Source organism: Hippocampus comes, unplaced genomic scaffold (assembly GCF_001891065.2).
Source record: "Hippocampus comes isolate QL1 unplaced genomic scaffold, H_comes_QL1_v1.1 scaffold62, whole genome shotgun sequence".
NCBI lineage: Eukaryota > Metazoa > Chordata > Actinopteri > Syngnathiformes > Syngnathidae > Hippocampus > Hippocampus comes.
The window spans coordinates 1,015,034-1,029,137 of NW_017806062.1; the positions used below are offsets into that span (position 1 = coordinate 1,015,034).

Consider the following 14,104-nt stretch of genomic DNA (forward strand, 5'->3'; position numbering starts at 1 on the left):
CCACAAAAAGACACACACACACACACACACACACACACACACACACACACACACACACACACACACACACACACACCTGCTTGAAGGCAGACAACATCCATTTCCTTCTTAGGGGAAAAAAAAAACACTGATCAGCAGTCTGAAGAGGCTTTGCGTCCTCGACAAGCTCTGTACTTTCACCATTAGGGCTCCAGGGCAGCCTCCAAATTGGATCAAATGCACAGTCTGGGGACTGAACTAACAAGCTTGCATCCCCCCCCCCCAAAAAAAAAACAAAAAACAAATTAGTCCAAGTTCATCTGGTAAACAGGTAAGTTAATGATATTTCGATGTCAGAGCTATAAACCATGTTTGTCCTCTATATAAATGGTCAGTCTCCTCAAATTATTATGACATTATTGTCCCTCCATTTGATTTGTATTATTATTTTTACAACAAACTACTTTTGAAAGCAGAGGTCAAAGGAAAAATAGTGGTTTGGTAGGTAGGTCAATACTGATCCTCTAGGAAAATCTGGGATAAGAAAAGCACTTACACCCTGACCAGGAATCGTACCCAGGCTGCAGGAATGAAATTAAATCCTCTTCACAAGACCCTCAATGGTAAGCAAGCAGTTACTCGAGTGTTCAACTGCTGCAGTACAGTCGACATCAAAAGTCAGTACTGTATATTGGCTGGTTTGATCATTAGTTGGTTATGTGGTTGGTTGGTTGGCTATACAGTCACTTGGTTCGTTTGTTGGACTATTTGTCAGTATATTGATTAGTTATTTGGTTGGGTAGACTGGTACAGTATTTTGGTTTTGGGGCTGTTGGTTTTAAAACAGACAAAAAAAAATCAGTTTATACAGTTTATTAAGGGCATTATCATTGTTTTGTTGAATGACCATTGAAGGTGTAGTTTCGAGGTGTCTCATGAACTGTATCATATTGATGTGATGTGTTCGTTGGGAGGAAAACTGAGAAACTCTGGTTTTCCAGGTGAGGATGAAACACAGTCTGACAGGATTCATTTTAGATTACTTGGTGTAATCCCCTTATCTACGTAACTACCTGTCCCAGAAAGTGATCCAAGCGTACCCCACCAGCCTCATTGGCTTGCCGTTCTGACAGGAGCAAATCCTCCGTCTAATGTGGCAGCTTTAGACTGGCACACCAAATCTTATCTGTTAAGCACATGCTTCATCCTGCTAAAGCACCACAACAGGTGAAAAGGCCTACAATATCATCACTCTGACATTACCGTTTTTGGAACGACACAAATACAATACGCAGAAAAGTGCATGTGATCGAAAAAGTATATAACCTCGACCAAAACAAAATAGCCATTAATGCCCAGTTTCGTCTTTGAAGCTGGCTCCAGAACAATGAACTGAATTCAACAGAATATATTATGGAAATTTTACTTTTTTATTGCTTGAATAAAAACCTGGGGTGCTTGTCCACCCATCAAGTGTGAAATTAAACAACCAACTAAATCTACCTATTTATGAATATGTGTCTGTGAGCGACCTGCAATTTTGAGAACTGAGAACTGTTTTCAAGTGTGAAAAAAATGCACATTGGCGCCATTAATAGAAATGAGTTAATTTCTCTTAGAAATACTTTTTTGTTCGTCTGAAAATTAAAACGAATATTTTGTGAATTTGTGTGTTTCGGGGTTGATTTTATATTGTCTCGGCCTTATGTATAACTTACATTAATTGACAAAATAAGGTCGTAGGCTTTTTCTGAAGGGAATTTGTTTGGTTAATCGAAGTCAACAGCGACATCCTGTGTTTTTCCTGAGCATAACGTCATCGGTTCCATGTTGAGTAAGTGTAAACGTACGTGTTCTATAACTAGTAATTGCCCCGTAATGCATTGTTACGCAAAATCTCTATTTTACCCCAAAGCTGAAACCATTGGTCAAACAGTTATAGTTTATACATATGGTTGCTGCTTAGCGAATTCAAGCACCCTGAACTAGTTGAATTAAGTCTACGCGCATGCGTACATATGATTTCAGGGTTAGGCGGAAGTGTGAGTACTGTATCTCTGAGTGTTGCCTTTTCCGTGTAACTAGTGTAAAACGAAACAAATCCGACGGATGCAATTCTAGTCCTCTACAGTATTTTAAAATGATTAATTGTGTTGAGGCTGGACGTGTGTCAGCTTCCACCACGTAATATCCAAATGTATGTATGTAGTACGTGACGGCCAAACCAAACCAACATAGGAAGTCCCAGAATGCATTGCGTCACGGAGCACATTTTTATAAAGGCGTTTACTTAAATATATCTGAAACCAAAACGGTGATAGATATAACTATTAAATGAAGATTTAGTTGATGTAAATTAATCCCGCCGTCCGTTCATCAATATTAGAAGACCGTCACTATGACACGTATGCTGGGTAATGACCCTCCTAATGCACGCTCCAAAATGTCAGCTTTGCGCAGTGGCAGTATCGTAGCCTATGAGGTTTATCCGAGGCGCGATTATTGCTAGTTGAAAACTTTACCCAATACCCCGCCTTGACGACTTGAAATATAGTCGGCTATGGCAATTTTTGACGGTCTCTACGGAGACTAATACTTCTGTGAAAAATAAGACATTTTACCGAATCTACAAAATACAAATAACCGACTTCTTCGCAGTCTCAACGTATATTAAATCGTCGAAACTATTGAAAACGCATCGTTGTCAAAAAGTTCTCCAATCGCAGACGAGTTCTGGTAAGACGTTGCTACTGGCCAAGTGCGTATTCGAAAACGTCACTACGCGTGCACTGTAAGTCAAGACGGAGCATGCGCAGACCGGCGGACACAGTTTGGCTGTTTACATGGTCAACGTTCGGATTGGCATAAGGAATATACCACCCCTGTGAATCCGAATGAAGCCCCATTGCGATTTGGCTTTTTCTTCCGACTGAGGTGTTTATGTGGAGTGTTTTTATTCCGTTTGATCATTCGGGATTCGTTCGAATCGTAATACCTGGCTCCATGTAAACCCAGTAACGTTGTGTCATCGTTGTCTTGTGTTCAAGTGTCCAATAAAATTTTGATATTATACTTTTATATTAGCTGAATGTGTCGATGCTTTATCAACGTAGGAGTTTCCATTGCAACTGTGAAGTTACAGGACTCGCGTTTGCTCGGTTTAACAACAGCCAGTCCCATAATGCTTTGCGGCGTCATATTCATCAAAATTCATTAGTAATAGAAATGTTTTCGAAAGTGTATTAGAGACGTGTTACCATAAACGAAAGTTTTGTTTACGTGAAAATGTTGGATAAATGTGGCATTTGTCTTGGAATGTATGCACAAACGTTTTTCCTGATTTTGTGAAGACCGTCATCGTGGAACGTATGCAGGGTGGGTTAGTACTTGTGAGAATCATCCTAACGCCAGCTTTGCGCAGTGGCAGTATCGTAGCCTATGAGGTTTATCCGAGGCGCGATTATTGCTAGTTGAAAACTTTACCCAATACCCCGCCCTGACGACTTGTTCGTCACGGCAATTTTTGACAGTCTCTACGGAGACTAATCTTTCTGTTTAATGAAAGTTCACAATTTAACTATCTCTTAAGTTGATCCTCAACCAACTGCAGGCGAATGGCAATCGGGAAGACGAGGCGTTATGCTCAAAAGGTTATTTTCGCGAGTTTTTTATTTGCATTCTATCGTGGAGAAAGCCTCAGTGTGTGTTCGTTTTTTTCAATAATAAGAAAATAACTTGAGTCACAACACCAAAATCAAGTTTTCTGGGGATCATTTATGTAATCTGTGAATGATTATTGATACCAAATGATATTTGTGGTCACATTGGTGTTGAACACAAAATTGAGTTTCAGAATTTTTTTAAAATTCTGTACTGGCTTGCAGAAGGCTTGTCAATATTTTTTAAATTTAATTTGGAATTATTACTTCACTTGTCATCAACAGTTTTGTCATTGTTGGGTTCAGTAAGGTGTCGCTCGACTTCTAACTCAAACCCGTTTGCCGCATTAGAAGAAACAACATGCCCACAATATTTCCGCAGATGTTCCTTGTCTGTTCATGCTGACACGTGAAGCACTTCTGCGGAGAACGACGCTTCATTTCCCAGTAGTGCTTCAATACGTGCATCAGAAATTGCAACGCTTCGAAGAGCTTGGCACATTTTGACCTATCACTAGTTTTTGTACCGAGCCGCTAAAACCAGTAGCGCGAGCAACCCGGCAAAACCCTCTCAAATATGAACTGTCTTTCAAACTACCTTCACACTTTCAGTAGACCGTGGAAGCTTTTCATAATCTGCTTCCACTCTCATAAAATATACAGTATATGAGTAGTATATTCCAGTTGATGTTTTTTAAATGGGATGTACAAGGGTTGTGTTATATGGAGATTTGAAATACATTGAAATTTTAGAAGCATTATGTTAATGGTGAGACCGGCACTGTGGACCATGGGTTGGGTCATGACTTGATTGTGTCTAACGATTCTTGGCTATCTTTGCGCAGTGGCAGTATCGTAGCCTATGAGGTCCAACCGAGGCGTGATTATTGCTAGTTGAAAACTTTACCCAATACCCCGCCTTGACGACTTGAAACATAGTCCGCTATGGCAATTTTTGACGGTCTCTATGGAGACTCATGTCTTTGTTAATTTAAGATTTCATTAAATATGGTTCTCCAGAGATAATGACAGTCTCTTGCTGTAGCAATTGTAATCAGGGTTCTGTTTGTCAAGACTAGGAATGGTCCTCAAAGATCATCTGGATCGCAATCTCGGCCAGAATACTGCAATTAGTGTCGTCTTTTTTTTTTTTTTGGTATTTTTTCAATAGAATCAATCCAAACCATTAACCGAAGCTGTGTTGTATTTACTCAACTTCCCTTTCTTGAAACAGTCAAAGTGCACAATTCACATTTTGTGGGTTTTCCCAGCAAGAGTCCCATAATGCATTGCAGGTTAGTGTTCAATAATACTCAAAGACAACACTTTCGTAAATGTGTTGGAGGCTTGTTAGGTTTATAGTAATTTTTTGGACAGTGTAATTTGTACAGTGACGGATATTTGGTAAAAGGCAATAATTTAATTAGTGGTTGTCAAAATCAAAAATCATTTTTTGATGACTTGCAATCGTGGCAATAATTGCACTAATTGATTGCAATGCCTCACACTAAAATGATTTTTTTGACAACTATGCGCGATTAAATAACTCGTAAATTAACTGTTGTCATTCTCCCAGCAGTGCTCAAAATAGCATGTAACACACTTAATCGACCAGTGGAGGGCAGTCTTGTTCAAAGTGTTCTCACATCCCGCTACTGTGTCACCAGCCCTTTGAAGTGCATCAGGAACAGTTTGTACCGAGTCTCACGTTGACGTTTCATTCGGCTCGTGAGCCAGCGTTCTCTACACGCGCAAAATAGAACGCTGTCATATTAACCCAGATTGTAGTTCAAGTGTTGAAAATGAAATGGCAACCTGTGGCTTTGTTGGCCGTAAGCCAGAGAGCTTTGCTTTATCACGAACACATTGCACCGCGCCACGCACGGGATTAGTTCCTAGGTAACCATGTGACCGTGCAAGCCATTGCTATGGAAACCAGCGTATCCACTCAGTCTCTCTTTTACTATCCAAGTTCTTTGAGGAAAATGTGATACGGCCTCTCTTGTGAATTGGTTTTGGTGTCCAGGTCATCATCACTCATAAATAGGAAAAGTCTGCAGAGCTTTGACTCGTGTATTGCGATTCATTTAAAATTCGGCTCACTAAATAAGTGTTTTCTATTTGATGCCCCCACCCCCAAAAAAATAAATAAATAAAATAAAAATAAAAAAAAGAAGAAAAAATAGCACCCAATGAGCTTATGTGTGAATGGGATCACCCCCCACCCCCCAGTTTTCTACTTTACTACTGTCAGGATAGACTAGATTTCAAAGTCGTAACTGCATTCATGAGCGTCTCGACGCAAAGCGGATTTGACATGTGGCAAGTGGACCAATCATCGGCTGTCAAATGCTGATATCATTTACATACGAAATACAGTAGCAGGCTCCGTGGTACGTAAACAAACTTTGATGTTTTAATTCGGCGGAATACCCGACTCGTTTCGTGCATTTATGAGCAAAGTGCCTGGGCTCCATTTTCGACCGTTTGAGAGAATCGGAACAGGGCTCAGCTGTGGAATGAAATTTTTGAGGGTGCCAGATGTCAGGAGAGCCCCCCCCCCACCCCAACCCCCCTTGTTCTACCTCTGACTCCATTGTGTCATGACCCCTGTGTCTCATCTGGGGTTTTTTTTGTTTTTTTGTCACTCGTTATCAAGTTCGAGTGCATTCAAAGGCGTGTATGTTCTGTGGAATGTTCTACCTGGAAATAAACATCGTAACTCAGCAATTTTCACAGAGTTTTAGAACTCTTAATCAGAATGATTGCAACAAATTGTTTTAAAATTCCTTTGGCAAGTATTACAATTCATTCAATATAAGTTCAGGATTTTTGGACAGACCCTGAACAAAGACTCGCGCACGTCATTTGTGTCATGTACGTATTCTACAGAAAGGACTTCAGTGTGAGTGAGCAGCCTGACCAGAAAATGTTTCTTTTGTCTGGTTTACAAATATCAATGGCAGACTCAGGAGGCATCTGCAAGCGCCTCGGATACTGTATCTGTCCAAAAGGTCAACTTGCGAAGGTGGCCTCATCCATCATGCACGATTGCGTTCAAAATTAATGCAACCTGTGTGGTCACGACAATTTCGACACGAGCTTGAGTATGACAAAACCCCTCTTGCGAGCATAGTAAACAAAGGACTCTCAGCACTCTAAAAATATGAGTCGAAGGGTTGAGCTCGGATGAAAGTCAGTGCATTTGGCCGACCAGAATCGCATCGTGTGAAATAACAACACCATCTGGCCATACTTCTGTTCCTATTGTATGAACAGCAACAGCAGTCGTAGATCCCCCGAGAAACCTCTTTTATAATTACACAGAGTCCTCTTTTCATTTGGATCCCTACTGATGGGATTTGTCAGAACATTTCCAGGACTGCTGACAGAAAAGATCTATTTCAAATTCATGCTGCAAAAAGCAAGTACCGTATTTTCCACACTAAGAGGCGCACTGGATTATGAGGTGCACCTTCAATGAATGGCCTATTTTGTCATTTTTTTCATAGATTGGACGCAGCGCATTATGAGACGCAATCTACAATACATCCACTAGATAGAGCTATTGGACGCAGCACATTATTAAGACGCATTCTACAATGCATCCACTAGATAGAGCTACGCTCAAGGAAATGCCAACAAAACACTCCACTACACCCTGATTTATGTAGATCAGATGTCAGTAAAACTTAGTTAATAAAGCAGCGACACAGTTCACTTAACCAGCAGCAAGTTCTAACATTGACTCGTTAACGGTGAACTCTCTTGCCGCTGCTCGATTTCCGTGTTCAACTGCGAAACCGATCGCCTTAAGTTTGAACTCTGCGTTGTAAGCATGTCTCGAGCAAAGGAGCCATTTTGGGCTCAAAATATTACCGTAATGACCATACACAAGGCGCATCGGATTTTAAGGCGCGCTGTGAGATTTTAAGAAAATGGAAGGCTTTTAGGTGCGCCTTTTACTGCGGAAAATACAGTAGTTTCCCCCTTCGAAGTAATCCTCACGACATTCCTAGTTCTTAAACCTCTTCAATTGTTTTTTGATACGCAATTTGGAATTCTTTTTGTTGGATGTTTAGTTTGACAGTAACATTGCGGAAAATACGGTAGTTTCCCCCTTCGAAGTAATCCTCACGACAATGAAATGCACATTCCTAGTTAATAAACCTCTTCAATTGTTTTTTGATACGCAATTTGAAATTCTTTTTGTTGGATGTTTAGTTTGACAGTAACATGACAGTCACGACTGTTTCAGGCGTTGTTGTCTGAGCTCTGAAATGTCCTCTGGGTTTCCGCTGGCTAACTGGCTACTGATCCCAAGATGACGGTTTTTGAGAACATAAACACAGTCACACAGATGCATACGTACTGTGTGTTTTGTGTTTCTCTTGCGGTCACAGCCATTGCTCTATCGAGTGATCTGGAAGCTCGGTAGCTTGCGGTCCGCCCTCCTGTTTGCTTTGGCGCTCATCCACAAAGCCAGCTGAGGCACGTTGACTTAAGACATGAGCAACTCTCACAGCCCTTTTGCCCGCGGCGCCTGTCTGCTCTTCATTTTGTCATGCAACACTGGCCAGCCATAAAAGGGCGAGATAAACATTAGTTAAGTCCTCCCTTTGCGCAAGGGCAAAAATTTTCTCCACTTCATCGAGACACACTCACGATATAATGAAGAGCTACACAACGTGCATTTGAATGAAGGACACTCCCCGTGTCAGGACGCTTCGATCGGACGGCGAAGATGCGCCGACAGCAGTTGCTAAGGAACTGCCGAGGTGTTGGTGTCGGACAGTGATAATTATACTACGAGAACGTGATTATGTGTGAAGAATTTAACCGGCATGTGATGGAGGGACAAGAGCGTGCAGCATGTGCCCGAGTACGGCGAGCCATGCTTGAATCGGCCTCCTGAACATTAACCTTGCCAGACAGTGTGATGCAACCGCCGTGGCTGGAGGAAATGACAGTCCAGATTTCATCAGGAGATGCAGCGGACGGATAAGCAGGATTATACGCAGTTAGCAGACGAGTAAATGGCTGTGCCAGTTTTATTTATATACAATTTATAAGTGTCTTTGGGAAGCCGGACATATACGTGACAATTTTCCAAATGCTTGTTTTACAATTTGTCAGTGACAGTGTTGGCGTGGATTTAGTTTCCAGTCATTGACTCTGTAAATCAGAGGTGTCAAACTCATTTTTGTCGCGGGCCAGATTTTAGTGTTTCCTTAGAAGGGCCATTATGACTGAAACCATATCAAGAAGTCAAGAATAATAATTTATTCACTGATTGTTTAAGTGACTGGAATGAGAGGAAGAAAATGCTTACAGTATCAGTCTTATTTGTTACAAATGAGAATTTGACATTTTGGTAGAGATTTTAGTCAGCATCATGAAAGTTGACATCTTTGATTTGCTTTCGCGGGCCACATAAAATGATGTGGTGGGCCAGATCTGGCCCCCGGGCCTTGAGTTTGACACCTGTGGTGCAAATGGTTGTTTCTTGTTGACGTGCAACGATAATTATCCAAAGTAAAATAATCAACAATTTGTTTTGATCATCGAGGACTTGTTCAGATTATCCCATTCATTGATTAATCGTCAGAATAATCCATTAAAAAAAATAATTTTAATAATAATTTGCAACCCTAATTTTTGGGGGACTGGCGACCAGTGCGCAGTCTCCAATTTCATTCAAGTCACCCTCGATAAGATCCACTTTGTTTAAAATTCAAACAACAGAATGTCACCCATTACCTTTTGAGAGGTTACTGTTCCACTTTTTTCCCCCCATGTGGTGACAAGAGCTAACATCCAGAAGTCAGGGAAAAGCACCGCTAAGCGATGACTATTGTTTCATAATTGCTATTTGCGGCCCATCTTTAAATGTGCTATGAATCACAAATGCCAAGTCATATGCAAGCCCCTCTGTCTAGATTCTTGTTGTTAAGTTAATAAAAGTGTCCTCTTACATCTTTGATGACAAGAACTTGACATTTACATTTCGATGACAAGGTCGTTTACTTGCTCACTCAAGAACCCCCCCCCCCGTCAAAGAACGTCAACAGACAGGAAGCGTCCCAGTGGATTTATCAGTTAGTTGGCCATGGAAGGTCGTTTGCCGCTCGGTTATTGGATGACATTAATATCGGGAAATGTCAGCCTCGAAGTCAAGTGGACCACAAAAGCGCCACGTTTCGAGCCGACTCACAAATGTGTGGTTATTTGATTGCCTGTTTGTTCCGCACGGCCGCCGCAAAGTCAACCGGAAAATAATTACCCAATTTTCAAAACATGCTTAAATTAAGTTACAGCCACCAAATATCAAGAATTTCTGAGACAAAAATCATACAGTCTGGAAGTCTGAATTAAAGCTTCACACTTAAAAAAAAAAAAAAAAAAAAAAAGACTCCGTCCCTGGGTGGGCTCGAACCACCAACCTTTCGGTTAACAGCCGAACGCGCTAACCGATTGCGCCACAGAGACATGTAGCAGCCTAGCGGTGCAACTATGGCTGTTAAGGCTTAACAGGGGGCGGGCCACGTGCACATTGCAGGCACCGAGGCAGGCAGGCAGCCAGACGTGCTTTCAAAGCAAACTCGGCTCTTTGCTGGTGCGCTGTAGCCTGCTCGTTTGTCCACATAAACATTGACAAGTGCCAGTTTTGCTCCATTTGATCTTCGTTTGTGCTGCTTTAGTTGCTTGTTACCCACACGTCTGAACAGCAAACCAACACTTTGGAGCAGGAAGCCGCCCCCCCGTCCGTCCCTTAGTGAGCTCTCAAACAGACATGACAATGTCCCTGTTTCATTTGGTTCAATGTGCGTATTTTGTGCAAAATCTGTGTTTAAGTGGGCCATTGATGGCAAAAATCCAAATTACCGGTATACTCTATTGTTGTATAGTCAAACCTCGGTTTTCAAATGTCTCTGTTATCGACCAAATCGGTTTTGACCAGAAAATTTGAGATTTTTACGGCTCGGATTACGACCGAAAACAATTTTTTGACCAAACTGAGCAAACCCGAATACGCCACTCGACTCCTCTCGGCTTCCTTACACGAGGAAGTGATGCTTCCTCGTGCAGCGTTCATTGTGAGCAAATGTGTTGGTTGTGATTTACGCAAATCTGTTTTGTGTGTGTGTGTGTGTGTGTGTGTGTGTGTGTGTGTGTGTGTGTGTGTGTGTGTGTGTGTGTTATTTCTGCATAGTATATTAGCCCCTAATCATGGGCTAATAAAATAGTTTCCGATTTCGAACAAATCGCTTTTCGAACAGCCTTGTGGAACAGATTATGGTCGAAAACCGAGGTATGACTGTATTATGTTTGAAATGACTTCTGCCTGGCTCAATGCGGAAGCTTGTCCATCCATCCATCATTTTTCTGTTTCGCTTTATCCTCACGAGGGTTGCGCATTGCTGGAGCCCATCCCAGCTGTCCCAGCTGTCATCGGGCAGGAGGCGGGGGACACCCTGAACCGGTTGCCAGCCAATGGTGGGGCACTCAGAGGTAAACAACCATCCGCGCTCACACTCACACAATCGAGTGTTCCATGAACCTGCCATGCATGTTTTTGGAATGTGGGAGGAAACCGGAGTACCCGGAGAAAACCCACGCAGGCCCGGGTAGAGCATGCAAAATCCACACAGGCGGACCAGAGCCAAAATCGAACCTTGCACCTCTGCACTGTGAGCCCAACGTGCTAACCAGTCATCCACCGTTCTGTCGTGTCAAAATGGTCTAATTTTCACTTCTTCATTTTCAACACTATTAAGTGAGTGCCAGAATCAAAATTGCAACATCTTTCAATTTTTGTCGTCATCCTCCTTGAACAAGGAAGTATTCTCTTAGCTCGCAAACTGTTTAAATTGACGGGCTTTTTTTTTTTTTCCAAGTATTCCCAGACCAGGCCCGCCAGGGTTTTGCAATCGCAGTTATTCAGGTGTCAAATCCAGGTCCGGAAAGTAAAAACCCTGCCACCGTTTGGCTTTAGCCACAGGTTCTTATACTCAAACGGCAGGGTTTTTATTTTTTCAACCTGGATTTGACACGTCTGCAGTTATTTATGCAACTTCAGCGATCACCAAATAGAATTACAACAGTGACAGAATTACGCCTTCCAGGTATGTTAATCCAAATGCCATCATCCTATAAGCGCCATTTAAATTCCGTAATTTGTGCGTATCCGTGCACAATAAATGGATGTAAGGATGCTGGCGGAGTTCAAAGTGGTCCAAGCGACACAACCTTTTGGGATGACAAGTCGACACTTGATTTCCTTTGTGGTCGAGTCTTTGTTGGAGCTGTGAACATTTCAGTGATTCAAAAAGCCGACAGTGTCGCAGCTCAGATGGGTGTTTGGTGCTTTTCTTTATCATCTTGTAAGCTTCTGCGCTTCCTGATATAATGGAGCCAGTCCACAAAAGTAAAACATTCCCACCTTTTTTTTTTTTTTTTGCCCTTTTCTTTGTGGTCTCTAATCCTTTCAGTCCCCAGAGAATCCAATCAAATCAGATACAATTGGATCGGCTCAACAAATGGATCACTTCAAAGTACAAATCTGTAGTGAAAATGAAACCGGTGACAAAAGGCTTTTTTTCCACATCAATCTCTCGTCTGTATCATCAATTTCTTCTTGGCTATTGATTTTCACCTGTCACTTCTTGTCAATGCTGTTGTGGCACCGCATATTCTTTCGGTTTCAGGATGAGACGCTCAGTGAGCCTGTCAATTTCACCTCTCGAAACATTCTAAAATACCAGCGTCTGACATTTCGCTTGCGATGTAAATGTCACAGGTAACCCTTGTCGAAAGCCACACCGTCGAGAGCATCCAACTCCACTGTCGCTGACTGAGCACAAAAACTAAATATACAACAACAACAACAAGAATATTGTCTGTTTAAATACTAAGATGTATTTTTGTTTTCGAAACCTCCCCAATGCTAATGCTAACGTCAATGTAAAATCCCATTGACAGGCTAATGAGCTCCGAGTTCCGGCAGGACCATTCCTTCAAGTGCCAAATATCAAAATATATGGCAATGCACAAAGGCTTATCGTCTTCCTAATATGAGCAAGTTATATTAGTGTTCAATCGCCACTTTCTTCTTCTACCGTTTCATTCTGAACGTATGTGCGTCTCTCCATGCGTGTGCCGCACCAAACTGCTCCTGAGAGACCGACATGTTTGTTTGTCATGAGTTCAATGTAATTGTGATTGATTGAGATTTATTTCCAGAATTGCCCAAGCCTTGTGCTTCAACACAACGAGGCAGAATCGCACCTAAATGGTGACTTTCCTTTCACAGCCGACTGCACGAACCAGTTGGACAAAGAGCCACGTGTGACACCCAAACAACATGGCTTGCAAAATCACTCCCCGCCCCCCATTTTTTTTTTCCAGTCAAAAACAAGTCTCGTCCCTGGGTGGGCTCGAACCACCAACCTTTCGGTTAACAGCCGAACGCGCTAACCGATTGCGCCACAGAGACACACGCCCTGTGAGTCGCTGGGACACCACGTGGCCATCGGCTGCAGAGGCCAAGCAGAAACTGAACGGTGAGCTGAAACCCGGTCGGTGCTCATGTATGCTCACCATACATTTCATTGGGTCATTTCAGTTTGAGCTTCACCCTGCTTCTGACTTTGTGGAAAAGGTTTGATGAAGCAATTTAGTGTGTGTGTGTGTGTGTGTGTGTGTGTGTGGTTGTCAAAATAGCAGACGTCCCTGGGTGGGCTCGAACCACCAACCTTTCGGTTAACAGCCGAACGCGCTAACCGATTGCGCCACAGAGACCTGCTTAGCTGTACTCCCTTATTATGTCAGAATCATTACAAGCTGAGCTCTGCCCAAAAGCTCCATGCTTTAATTCATGGAATTGAACTTCGAGTGTAACCAAGTCGTCAATATCATGCGCTCTGTCTTGCCTTGATCACTGCTTGGATTATTTCACCGGTATGATTTACATTTTCCTTCTCTTGCATTACAGCGACTTATCTTTTCCCACTTCGAAAATAGCAACACTGCAAGCAGAATGTGTGGCAAGCAGTGTTGCAAGTAAAAAAAAAAAATTAAAAAAAGAGAGAAAGGTCTAGAGAGTGTTTGACCAGACTTTGGAATTGGTACTATGCTGCATGGGTTTCCACAGCTGTGCCACTCTCCTCAAGCCTCAGGGTTTGTTTGAAAACGTGTACCGCATAGTGGGTGTGCACTTGTCGAGCCAAAGGTCATCCTTTTTCTTCAACTAGTTTGTCAAAACCAGATAGGGGCAGGTGTGCCCTAACCAGATGCTGTCGGACGAGAAAACCCGAACTCATAACACTAACATTCACCCTAATCCCAACCCTAACCTTCACCCACATTTGTACTTCCTCCCTATCCTGCACGAAAGCAAAAAAAAAAAAAGTCGGGTGAAGGTTAAAAGATTCCCTCAGTGTCATCATCACTTACAGATTGGACCA

At 42.3% G+C, this 14,104-nt stretch overlaps 3 non-coding genes across 3 annotated transcripts; all 3 read right to left on the bottom strand.

Moving 5' to 3' along the window:
• Window positions 1–10,053: 10,053 nt before the first annotated feature.
• trnan-guu (transfer RNA asparagine (anticodon GUU)) lies at window positions 10,054–10,127 on the bottom strand. The gene has a single exon. It is a non-coding gene; the product is annotated as a tRNA-Asn (tRNA).
• A 2,933-nt stretch (window positions 10,128–13,060) lies between these two features.
• On the bottom strand, window positions 13,061–13,134 carry trnan-guu (transfer RNA asparagine (anticodon GUU)). The gene has a single exon. It is a non-coding gene; the product is annotated as a tRNA-Asn (tRNA).
• Window positions 13,135–13,365: 231 nt separating this feature from the next.
• On the bottom strand, window positions 13,366–13,439 carry trnan-guu (transfer RNA asparagine (anticodon GUU)). The gene has a single exon. It is a non-coding gene; the product is annotated as a tRNA-Asn (tRNA).
• Between the last annotated feature and the right edge of the window lie 665 nt (window positions 13,440–14,104).